Source organism: Trachypithecus francoisi, unplaced genomic scaffold (assembly GCF_009764315.1).
Source record: "Trachypithecus francoisi isolate TF-2019V2 unplaced genomic scaffold, Tfra_2.0 Lachesis_group17, whole genome shotgun sequence".
Taxonomy (NCBI): Eukaryota; Metazoa; Chordata; class Mammalia; order Primates; family Cercopithecidae; genus Trachypithecus; species Trachypithecus francoisi.
In genome coordinates this window covers 88,744,297-88,757,018 of record NW_022681462.1, presented here as the reverse complement: position 1 = coordinate 88,757,018, position 12,722 = coordinate 88,744,297, and the positions used below count along the sequence as shown (strand labels likewise).

General features: G+C 38.6%; 1 pseudogene; it reads left to right on the top strand.

Annotated features, from left to right (window-relative positions):
- Positions 1 to 7,355: 7,355 nt before the first annotated feature.
- On the top strand, positions 7,356 to 7,681 carry LOC117063026 (annotated as a pseudogene).
- The last annotated feature ends 5,041 nt before the right edge of the window (positions 7,682 to 12,722 follow it).

Below are 12,722 nucleotides of genomic sequence, written 5' to 3'. Positions count from 1 at the left end.
GCCTTCTCAGGGCCCCCAGGGCATACGGCATGGACAGGGCTTTCTTCCCATAATTCATTCCATGCTATGGGTGTTTGTCTATATATCTTGCCCTGTTGTTGGAGGGGAAGCTTCTGGTGGGTAGGAGCCAGGTCTGATTCAGCCCCAGGACCTTGCCAGGGAATATAACCAAATTCCTCCTAGACAATTTTGTTAAAAGAGGCCTCATTGGGAAATATGTATTCATTGATTGATTTATTCATTCATTCATTCATTTATGGAAGGATCGACTAAAGGACACCCACTCGTGCTATAGATTCTGGAACGTTCATATTAAATTTGGCCAGGTCGTCAAGAGCTGTTTGTCTAGCCTGTATCCCTTGACCACCACCTCCCATTCTTTTTTCCTGACTTGGATATTGTCACTGTGGCCTCTGCTTGCATCGGGAGCTGGTGTGAGAAAAAGCCATTGGGAGACACTCCAACTGAGTTTTGGAACGAAAGCCCTCCAGTTTTTGGCACTGTGCCCCATTTTTGTCTAAGATTTTTCCTAAGAATCTGGTTTGCTGTCATCCTATGGGTGCTGCTACTGCTCAGATTTCCCTATTTGCCTTTGCTGCTAAGTTTATAGAGTAATTGCCCGTCCATCACGGGGAATGAATACACAGGAATGCATTTTGAGGATTAATCTTACCTCTGACATATTTCTTTTCTTCTTTTTTTTTTTTTGTTTTTTGTTTTTTGTTTTTTGAGACAGAGTCTCGTTCTGTCGCCCAGGCTGAAGTGCAGTCGCACAATCTCGGCTCACTGCAAGCTCCGCCTCCCGGACTCATGCCATTCTCCTGCCTCAGCCTCCCGAGTAGCTGGGACTGCAGGTGCCCACCACCACACCCGGCTAATTTTTTGTATTTTTAGTAGGGACGGGGTTTCACCGCGTTAGCCAGGATAGTCTCGATCTCCCGACCTCGTGATCCGCCCACCTCGGCCTCCCAAAGTGCTGGGACTATAGGCATGAGCCACTGTGCCCAGCCGACATTTTTATTTTCATACCCCTATTTTCCCTTTACCCAAACCCCTATATTTTATTGTATCTTGCTATTTATAAACTGCCCCAGGTTTCTTTTGAGACAAGTTGAGGTCTAAATTAATTAATTAATAGATTAACTTATTCTAAAGTTTTATCAGGCCAGGTGCGATTGCCTATAACCCCAGCACTTTGAGAGGCCAAGGCAGGCAGATGGTTTGAGCTCAAGAGTTCGAGACCAGCCTGGGCAATCTGACAAAACCCTTTTTCTACAAAAAAAAATGAGCTGCATTAGCTAGTCGTGGTGGCACACTCCTGTATTTCCAGCTACTCAGGAGGCTGAGGCAAGAGAACTGCTTGTGCCCAGAAGGCAGAGGTTATAGTGAGCTGAGACAGCACCTTTGCAATCCAGCCTGGTCAACAGAAGTGAAATCCTGTCTCAAAAAATAATAATAATAAATTAATTAAAGTTAAACAAAAAAAAATTTAAGTTTTATCAATGAGGGTAGGTCAAGTTTAGCTACATAATAAATAATCCCAATATCTCAGTGGTTTAACAGCACAAACGTCAATGTGTGAATTTATTTATAACACTCCCTTATTTATTTCTCACGCAGCATTGCTAGGAGCTATGCTCCAGGCCATCACCATTAGAGGTTGCAACCTGACAGAAACTTCTATTTGACATACGCTTCCATGATCACTGCAGCAGAAAGGGGAGGGTAAGCATGCACTGGCTCTTAGAGATGCCACACATTACTTCTGCTCACCTTTCACTGGCCCAAGTATGTCATATGGCCATAACTGATTACAAGTAGAGCAGAGAAGTACAAAACTACCATCCACCTAAAAGGTGGAACACCAGAATATTCATGAATTCTGTTAATGGCAAACACAATGCAAGGGCAACCATATAATATACCATTCAAATTGGGACACTTTTGAGAGTGGAAGAAGGATCTAACAATAAGAAAAACTAAATAATTTTCATAAGATTTATGTATTGCCTAGCAAATTGATTTTTTTTATTGATAGAACATAAAATTATTCTATTCAAAAACTAATTTTAAAAATAAAATTTCTGACCAGGCGCAGTGGCTCACGTCTGTAATCCCAGCACATTAGGAGGTCAATGAGGGCAGATCACCTGAGGCCAGGAATACAAGACCAGCCTGGCCAACACGGTGAAACTCCGTCTCTACTAAAAATACAAAAATTAGCCGGGCGTGGTGGCAGGTGCCTGTAATCCCAGCTACTCAGGAGGCTGAGGCAGAAGAATGGCTTGAACCTGGGAGGTGGAGGTTGCAATGAGCTGAGATCATGCCATTGTACTCCAGCCTGGGTGACAGAGCGAGACTCCACCTCAAAAAAAAATAAAAAATAAATAAAATTTCTTCTAAAACCATAATATAGACTTGTGTACATCCAGCCAAAAAATTATGTTGTAAAGATGTCAACAACAGATACTGGGGACTACTAGAGGTGAGAGGAAGCGAGGGGGCAAAGGTTGAAAAACAGTTGGGTTCTATGCTCAGCATATGGGTGGCCAGATCATTCATACCCCAAATCTCAGCATGACTCAATATAGCCAGGTAACAAACCTGCACATGTACCCCCTGAATCTAAAATAAAAGTTAGAAAAAAAAGTTTTAAACCCATAAAACAAAATAAAATAAAATCACCCTATCTTTTCCAACTAGAAAAAGAGACAGAGATTTTGGAAATTGTGAAGAAAAAAGACTTTCTACTCCACAGAAAAACTGAAAAAGAATATAAACAAATAATCACTGCCAAGGAAACATAGTTAATCAATATGAAAAATGCTCAACTTCATTCTTTTTTTTTTTTTTGAGACGGAGTCTCGCTCTGTCTCCCAGGCTGGAGTGCAGTGGTGCGATCTCAGCTCACTGCAAGCTCTGCCTCCCGGGTTCACACCATTCTCCTGCCTCACCCGCCCGAGTAGCTGGGACTACAGGTGCCCGCCACCACATCTGGCTAATTTTTTGTATTTTTAGTAGAGACGGGGTTTCACTGTGTTAGCCAGGATAGTCTTGATCTCCTGACCTCGTGATCCAACCGCCTCGCAGATTGAAAATTTTTTTTCATTTAATCTTTATGTTGATCATCTGAACATTAAAAAATAATGTAAACAGGCCGGGCGCGGTGGCTCAAGCCTGTAATCCCAGCACTTTGGGAGGCCGAGACGGGCGGATCACGAGGTCAGGAGATCGAGACCATCCTGGCTAACATGGTGAAACCCCGTCTCTACTAAAAAATACAAAAAACTAGCCGCGCGACATGGCGGGCGCCTGTAGTCCCAGCTGCTTGGGAGGCTGAGGCAGGAGAATGGCGTAAACCCAGGAGGCGGAGCTTGCAGTGAGCTGAGACCTGGCCACTGCACTCCAGCCTGGGCGGCAGAGCGAGACTCCGTCTCAAAAAAATAAAAAATAAAAAAAAAAATAATGTAAACAGAATAATTTATGTTTGGTATGGACTTGCATATTTAATTCTGCTTCCTAGACATATCATCCTCTAATATTGTATCACCAAATTTTTCTGAAGATTGTAATTTTTTCAAGCTGATCTTATCATTTTAGACTTCGCCATAAAATTGCCTGAAATTTTCTTCAAATTGCATGTTATGATTAATAAATTTGAAATCATTGATTCTTTGAATTGACCCTTCTTTGTAGAGTGCAATTTTTTTAATTGAGAAAACATTTTTGCCTCCTGGTACTGAGATATCTGTAAAGTTTGGAGAAATTTTAGTGAAATTGAGGATATTGTCCATTTTAACTATTTTCATATTGAAAAGAGTAAATATTTCACTTCAAGTATTTTCACAGATACTTTCCTTTTGCCTCAGAGTAGTTTTCCTTGCCAAAACATATCAAATAAGTTGTCTCTATGATTCTTTTGAGTGGTTCACCAGTTTTACATGTTCGAGATCATAGGCTAACTCAACTTTGTTCCACCACATGGTGGAATACAAATTTACTTAACTACCATGTGAGCACCATCACAAGATTCGCCCCATAAATCAAGATATTTCAAAGCACTTAGAGAATTTGAATATTAAGTGTGGTACACCATTTTAGCTGTTGTGATTTAATTTTTTTCAGCTTTTCCCTTGCTTTTGTAGAGATAAATCTCAGTGTCTTCCTATTTACAGGGCTTGTTTTTAGTAGTCACAATTCAAAAAAAGATTCATAAGCTGATGTCTTAAGATGAACCATTTACTTAATTTTGGTTAAATATCTCCAGCTGGTTTTAAACAAAATGAACCAAAATTTAGAGAATTTGTTTACACAAAAGCTCTACAACATTTTAAGACACAAGTTGATTCACAAAGTAGTTCTTTAAAAATTCAAAGATTTCTAAAATCTGACAATAGGCAGGAAAGAGAAAAGTGTATACGGTCATGCTAAACTATTATTTCGCACTCAAAATCAGTAGTTCAGTTTTCTGAATACATATAAAATTACTTAATTTTTCACAACTACAGTTTCTAATTCAACTGATGGGGGGAAAATGACATTTGGAAACAGTTATTAAGTATGTGTGCACCCAACCAACTTCAAGTACATTCTGAGTCTATTGATATCTAAATTTAGTAAGAAAACTATTTCCTCTACAAGACTGTGTTCCACCAAAATTTGTATTTTTATTATCATTGAAGAAAATCTCCAATATTCAATGTCTTAACATTCATTTCATCTGTTTCACTTTTGACAAAATGAGCTTACAAAAGCATTACAAGCATACCTCAGAGATATTGCAAGTCCAGTTCCAGACCACTGCAATAAAGCAAATATTGCAATAAAGTGAATCACATGAATTTCTTGGTTTCTCAGGGCATATAAAAGTTATGCTTATACTATACTGTAGTCTATTAAATGTGCAATAGCATTATGTCTGAAAAATACTTTATAGCTAAAAAATGCTAATGATTATCTGAGCCTTCAGTGAGTTATAATCTTTTTGCTGGTGGAGGGTCTTATCTCAGTGTTGATGGCTGCTGAATGATTAGGGTGGTGATTGTTGAAGGCTGGTGTGGCTGTGGCAATTTCTTAAAATGAGACAACAATGAAGTTTGCCTCATCAATCAACTCTTCCTTTCACAAAAGATTTCTCTGTAGCATGTGATGCTGCTTGATAGTGTTTTATCCACAATAGGACAACTTTCAAAATTGAAGTCAATCCTCCCAAACCCTGCTGTTGCTTTCTCAACCAAGTTTATCTAATATTCTAAGTCCCTTTTTGTCATTTCAACAACGTCACAGAATCTTCACTAGGAATAGATTTCATCTCAAGAAATCACTTTATTTGCTCACACCTAAGAAGCAACTTCTCCTCCATTGAAGTTTTATCATCATATTGCTACAATTCAGTCACATATTTAGGCTCCAAGTCTAATTCCAGTTCCCTTGCTATTTCCATCAAATCTGCAGTTACTTCCTCTACTCAAGACTTGAACCATCAAAGTCATTCATGAGAATTGGAATCAACGTCTTCTAAATTCCTGTTAATGTTGATATTTTGTCCTCCTCCAATGCATCACAAATGCTGTTAATGGCATCTAGAATGGTGAATGCTTCCTGGGCAGTTTTCAACTTGCTTTGCCAAGATTCAGCAGAGTAATCACTATCTATGGTAGCTATAGATTTACAAACTGTATTTCTTAAATAATAAGATATGAAAGTCAAAATTACTCCTTGACCCATGGGCTGCAGAATGGATGTTTTGTTAACAGACATGAAAACAATATTAATCACCTTATGCATCTCTATCAGAGCTCTTGGGTGACTAGACGCGTTGTCAATTAGTAGTAATATTTGTAAAGGAATCATTTTTTCTGAGCAATAGGTCTCAAGAGTGGGCTTAAAATATTCAGCAAACCATGCTATAAACAGATGTGCTATTATCCAGGCTTGATTCTTACATTTCTAGAGCACAGGCAGAGTTGATTTAGCATAATTTTTGAGGGCTCTAGGACTTTCAGAATGGTAAATAAGCATTGGCATCAACTTAATGTCACCAGTTACACTGGCCCCTAACAAGAGAGTCAGCCTATCCTTTGAAGCTTTGAATCCAGGCATCGACTTCTCCTCTCTAGCTACAAAAGTCCTAGATGGCATCTTCTTCCAATAGAAGGCTGTTTTCTCTACCTGGAAAATCTGTTGTTCAGTGTCACTGAGGCAGGAAGCGGGACTCAACTCCAGAGGCAGGGCTTGGACATCAGTCCAAATTGAGGACTAACTAAAACAGGGACTGGGTAGAAGCAGCTTTCCATAAGGTACACCCAGCAGTGTGCCATGTCAGTTTACCACTGCATGGCAACACTCAGGAGTTATCACCCCTTTCCATGGCAATGACTCAACAACCCAGAAGTTACTACCCTTTCCGTAGAAATTTCTGCATAAACTGCTCCTTAATCTGCATGCAATTAAAAGTAGGTATAAACATGACTACAGAACTGCCCCCATGCTGCTACTCTCTGCCTAACGGGTTGCTCTGCTCTGCAAGAACAGTCATGGAGCTATAACACTGCCACTTCAATAAAGCTGTGTTCTTCTACCTACCACTGGCTCACCCTTGAATTCTTTCCTGGGAGAAGCCAAGAACCTTCACAGGCTCAGCCCCAATTTGGGGCTCACCTGTCCTGCATCATAGCCACCTTCATGAATTATCTTAGCTAGATTTTCTGGATAATTTGCTGCAGTTTCCATATCAGCACTTGCTGCTTTTATGTTATGGAGATGGCTTCATTCCCAAAACCTCATGAACCAACCTTTATTAGCTTCCAACTTTTCTTCTGCTGTTCATAGAAGGTAGATATTACTTAACATTCTATCTGGAAAAGGAGCTGGATAAGGGAGCTCCTTGTATTATAGCAAAGCAGCCTACATTTTATGTGACATAGTTCATTATTAATTCTAGGTATAAAGAAAGAAGCTAAAGACGCACATCGTTGTTCCTAGAGCAGCCACCAAAATAATAATGCAAAACATATAGCTAAAAATTGAATAGAAAAATCAAAATGGAATACCAAAAAAATCTCAATTAACTCAAACAAAGGAAGGAAAAGAAAAAAAAGTGGGACATAAAACAGAAGCAACAAGTACCTAAAAATGGTAGAATGGCAGACCTAAATCTAACTATATCAATAATTATATTGAATGAAAATGTACTCGACACTACAATTATAAGGCCAATATAGTTGGGATGGATTAAAAGAGAAAAAAGTTTCAACTATAGTCTGTCTGTGAAATGAAACATAAATATAAAAATAGGTTGAGGAATCCATTTGTGCCCGGTATCCTAGTGCACACGCCTCGCAAGCGGCGACGCCATGAGTCTGACTTCCAGTTCCAGCTTACAAGTTGAATGGATCACAGCATTTACTATTGCTGCTGGGACAGCTGCAATTGGTTATCTAGCTTACAAAAGATTTTATGATAAAGATCTCAAAATAAAGCTATGATAAACCTTCACATCCAGAAAGACAACCCCAAGATAGTACATGCTTTTGACATGGAGGATTAGGGAGATAAAGCTGTGTACTGCCATTGTTGGAGGTCCAAAAAGTTCCCATTCTGTGATAGTTCTCACACAAAACACCACAAACAGACTGGAGACAACGTGGGACCTCTAATCGTCAAGAAAAAAGAAACTTAAATGGACACTTTTGATGCTGCATATCAACTTGTCATGAAGTTACCTGATTGCTTAACTAGAATGACTACCACCTCTGTTTAATTTGCCTCCCCTGGGTTCTAAATGTGGTATATTGCAAACTGCAGCTTTCACATTCGTGGCATTTGTCTTACTCGTTCAAGTGTCGTGGTGCACATTTGTTTAAACAAAATAAAAAAGGAAAAAAGAAAAACCAACCTCATGGTCTGTGGGTTATTTTGGTCTTGTTTAAGGATCCGTTTCTTTAAAATATTGACATAAAGAGTTGTATCTTATACAGAATATAGTTGCATCTTGAAGGCAACATATTAAATTATTCTCAAAATTTTAAAAACAGGTTGAAAGTAAAGGAATGAAAAAGATAACTATGGAAACATATATCATAAAAAAAGCTGGAGGGGCTACATGCACATCAGATAAAATAGACTTCAAGAAAAAGAGTGTCAGCAGAAATAAGAAGGGACATTTTGTAATGATAAAGGATTCAATTCCACATAACAAGGCTAAACGTGCCTGCAGGTGATAGCAAGCTTTAAAACAAATGAATCAAAACTTAACAGAAGTCAAAGAAGTAGTCAAATCTATACACAGAGTTGGAGATTTTATCATCCCCTCAGCTACTGATAAAACTGTTAAAACAAAAAATCAGTACAGGTATAAAAGATCTGAATGATGCTATCAAACATCTTGGTCAAATAGGCACTTACAGAACACTACATCCACAACTATAGACTACATTATTCTTTTGAAATCTATGGAGTATTCACCACATGCTGGACCATGACAGGTCTAAATATATTTCAAAATATTAAAATATGATGGAGTATGTTCTTTAACCACAACAAAATTACATTGGAAATCAACATTAATATGAAAGCTAGAAGTGCCCCCAACTATTTGGAAATTAAACAAATACTAAATAAGCTTCAAAGAATTCAAAAGGGAAACTAGAAAATATTTTGAATTGAAAAAAAATGAAAACACAATGTATCAAAATTTGTGAGATGCAGTTAAGAGTGTTCAGATGAAATTTCTTAGCTTTACATGCTTATATCAGAAAGGAAGAAAGGTATGGAATCAGTGTTATAAGGTTTCACTTTAAGCTAGAAGAAAAGAGCAAATTAAACCCAAAGCAGATAGAAGGATAGAAATAATAAAGGTAAGGGATAGAAATAATAAAAGTAAGAACAGATATCAATTGAATAGGAAATAGAAGTAGAACACTGAAAATTAGATCTTTGAGAAGATGAATAGAATTGATAAAATTCTCACAGGAAGGATCAAGAAAAAAGAAAATACAAATTACTAATATCAGATTTGAAAGAGCTGATAGTACCACAAACTCTATAGATATCAAAAAGATAATAATGGAATATTATGCATAATGGTTCATTAATAAGTTTGCCACCTTATGTGAAATGGGCAAATTTCTTGAAAAGCACAACTTGCCAGAACTGACACGGGTGAAACAGAACATTTGAATAGCCTTATACAGATCAAGGAAATTGCATTTGGTATCAAAAACATTTCCAGAAAGAAAAACTTCAAGCTCAAGATTCCACCACTGAATTTGATCAAATATTTAAGCAAGAAATAACATCGATAACATGTAAACTTTCAGAAAATAGAGAAAGGAACATTTGCCAGCTCTTTTAATGAGTGTAGCATACTCTGATATATCAAAGCCTGAAAAAAAAATATGAGAAAATTCTCCATTAACACAAATGCAAAAATCCTTAACAAAATATTAGCAAATAGAGTTCATCCATATATGAACAGAATCATTCATTGTGAACCAGTGGGCTTATTACAGGAATGCAAGATTGATTTAGTATTTGAAAATCAAATAAATTCACCATACTAACAGAATAAAAGAGAAAAACCATGTGATTATCTCAAATGTAGAGAAAAAGCATCTGTCAGCATTCAAAATCCACTTAAGGTTTTAAGATAATACACACACAGTGTATGCAGAATCGAAGAAATACTTGTTCAGTCTGATAAAGGGTAGCTACAAAAAATATCTACCAGTGTCATACTTAATGCTGAAACACTGAACACTTCTCCCCTACTACTGGTCACAGGACAAGGATGTCCTGTTTTCAACACTTCTATTTAACATCATACTGGAGGTCCTCACCAGTTCGATACAGAAAAGAAATAAAAGGCATAAAGACTGGAAAGGGAGAAGTAAAGATTTTTCCTTTTCACAGATGACCTGATTGTTTAATTATCAAAACTTAATATCGACAATAAAACTACTAGAATATATGATATTAGCAATGTCAGAGGATATATCAATACATATAATCAATTGTATTTCTAGGTAGCAACACTGAACGATTGGAAAATGAAACTAAAGAGATAGTTTCTTTCATAATTATGTCAAAAAGAAACATACTTAGGAACAAATTTGACATCAGTATTGCAAAACTTCTCAATGAACACTTAAAAATGTTCTGCTTAAGTAAATTGCACTGCTTAGGTTAACTGAAAGCCTTTAAAATATCCAAAAAAGACATTATGTGCTTGGCATGCACTTTCAAAATTTATTGAATAAATTCTAATGAATACTTAATACATTCCAGGCACTGGAGATACAACAGTTAAAGTCCTGACCTCGTGAAGTTTACATCCTACTTAGACGAGTAGCCAATAAAAAGGCAAATTATCCTACAATATATCAAGTGCTGATAATTGCTATGAAGAAAAATAAAACTTGGTAAGGGAGAAGAGAGTAATGCAGGAAGACTCTTTTATATAATAGTGAAAGCCTTATTTACTTATTTAAGACAAGGTCAAGCTGGAGTGCAGTGGCACGATTACAGGTCACTTCAGCTGCAAACTCCTGAGCTCAAGGAGTCCTCCCACCTCAGCCTCCCAAGTAGCTAGGACTACAGGCATGTGCCACCATAGCCAGCTAACTTTTTAAATATTTTTTTAGAGACAGAGTCTCACTATGTTGCCCTGGCTGGTCTCAACTCCTGGGCTTAGGCGATCCTCCTGCCTTGGCCTCCCAAAGTGCTGGGATTACAGGTGTAAGCCTCTGCACCTGGCCAAAAGCCTAATTGATAAGGGTGAAAAAAAAAAAAAAAAAAAAAAAAAAAAAAAAAAAAACACTGAACAGAAGCCTAAGGAAAATGAGAGAATGAGCTATGTATGTTAAGCAGAGATGAGAATTACAGGCAGAGGGAATAGTAGGTACAGGGGTCCTAAGGCATGAGGGTGCCAGTTTGAGAAACAGTGTAACAACTAGGGTTGCCAGAGTGCAGGGAGGTGAGCAAGAGGAAGAGTAAATGACAGCAGAGGGGTAAAGTCTCAGAGACCTCAGTCATGTAAGGATTGGGGATTTTCCTGTGGACATTATGCAAAGCCACAGGAGTGTGCCATGACCTGGGTGTTTTAAAAGGATCTCTCTGTTGCTATGAAGAGGATAAAGTTTAGGGCACCAAGGATGGGAATGGGGTGGGGAGCACAGGCTTTATAACACCTAAAGAGAGAGGTCAGTGATGGTACTAGAGGGGCCCAGAAGCTCTGGGGAAAAGTATTCTTTGTGTTCTAAATACACACCAGAGACACAGCCATGACACATAAGACTTGGAGTATGGGATTAGAGAAAAACAATGTTGAGGATTTTTCCTGAGCAGCCAGAAGAATAAAGTATTTTTAAAACTGTAGACCAGGCACAGTGGCTCATGCCTGTAATCCTAGCTCTTTGGGAGGCCGAGGCAGGTGGATCATGAGGTCAGGAGATCGAGACTATCCTGGCTAACATGGTGAAACCCTGTCTCTACTGAAAATACAAAAAATTAGCTGGGTGCAGTGGCGAGTGCCTGTAGTCCCAGCTACTCGGGAGGCTGAGGCAGGAGAATGGTGTGAACCCAGGAGGTGGAGCTTGCAGTGAGCCAAAATTGCACCACTGCACTCCAACTTGGGCGACAGAGCAAAACACTGTCTCAAAAAATTTTAAAAAACTGTAGGAAGTGCATGTTTGAAATAGAAAATCCAAAGGTATATTTTGGACTTGTCCCTTGTGAGATTCAAGTGGAGACCTAAAGTGGAGACAGATGACTATGCAAGTCTGGAGTTCAGGGGATCAGGTTTTGAGAAGGTAAATTTGAGGAGCCATCAGCCTACCGACAGGGTGATCATATAACTTAGCTTTCAAACTGAGACTTTTGCTGAGACTGAAAGGTGGTGCTAACTACGCCCAGCATTGGGCAAAAACTAGAACTCTCCCAGGCAAACCAGGACATAGGGTCATCCTACCACAGAGGGTGTTAGAACCATGAGACTAGGTGAGATGCTTGAGGAAATTAGGTTGGATTGAGAAGACAAACATTACAATGCCTAAAAATCCAAAGATGACAAGGGCCAGCAAAGGTCAGTCAGGAGAGCTGAGACTGCTGTCCTGGAAGCCAAGAACGGGATTTTCAGTAAGAGACAGTGATCGACTGCATCAAATGCTGCTGGCATGTGATGGAAGTGAGAGGATGGATAAGAACTGGATGACAATGAAAGCTAAACTCTGACCCACAGAAAAGAGTCTCTACACTCTAAAAGCTTCATTCTTTTTAATATTCAGGGTTGAAGTAGAAAAATATTAGAGAATGCACATAGTTTTCACTTTAAAGAGAAATAATTCAAATCCTTCTTTAAAAATATACTGTCCAAAGTGGAATGCTTTGGCCAGGTATGGTGGCTCACACCTGTAATCCCAGCACTTTGGGAGGCTGAGGCAGGTGGATCACTTGAGGTCAGGAGTTTGAGACCAGCCTGGTCAACATGACGAAACCCCGTCTCTACTAAAAATACAAAAAAGTTAGCCTGGCATGGTAGCACACACTTTTAATCCCAGATTCTGGGGAGGCTGAGGCAGGAGAATGGCTTGAACCTGGGGGATGGTTGTTGCAGTGAGCCGAGAAGGCGCCACTGCACTCCAGCCAGGATGACAGAGCAAGAACCCATGTCAAAAAAAAAAAAAATGTGTTTTATTGTCAAAGAAAGATTTTTTAAATGGCAA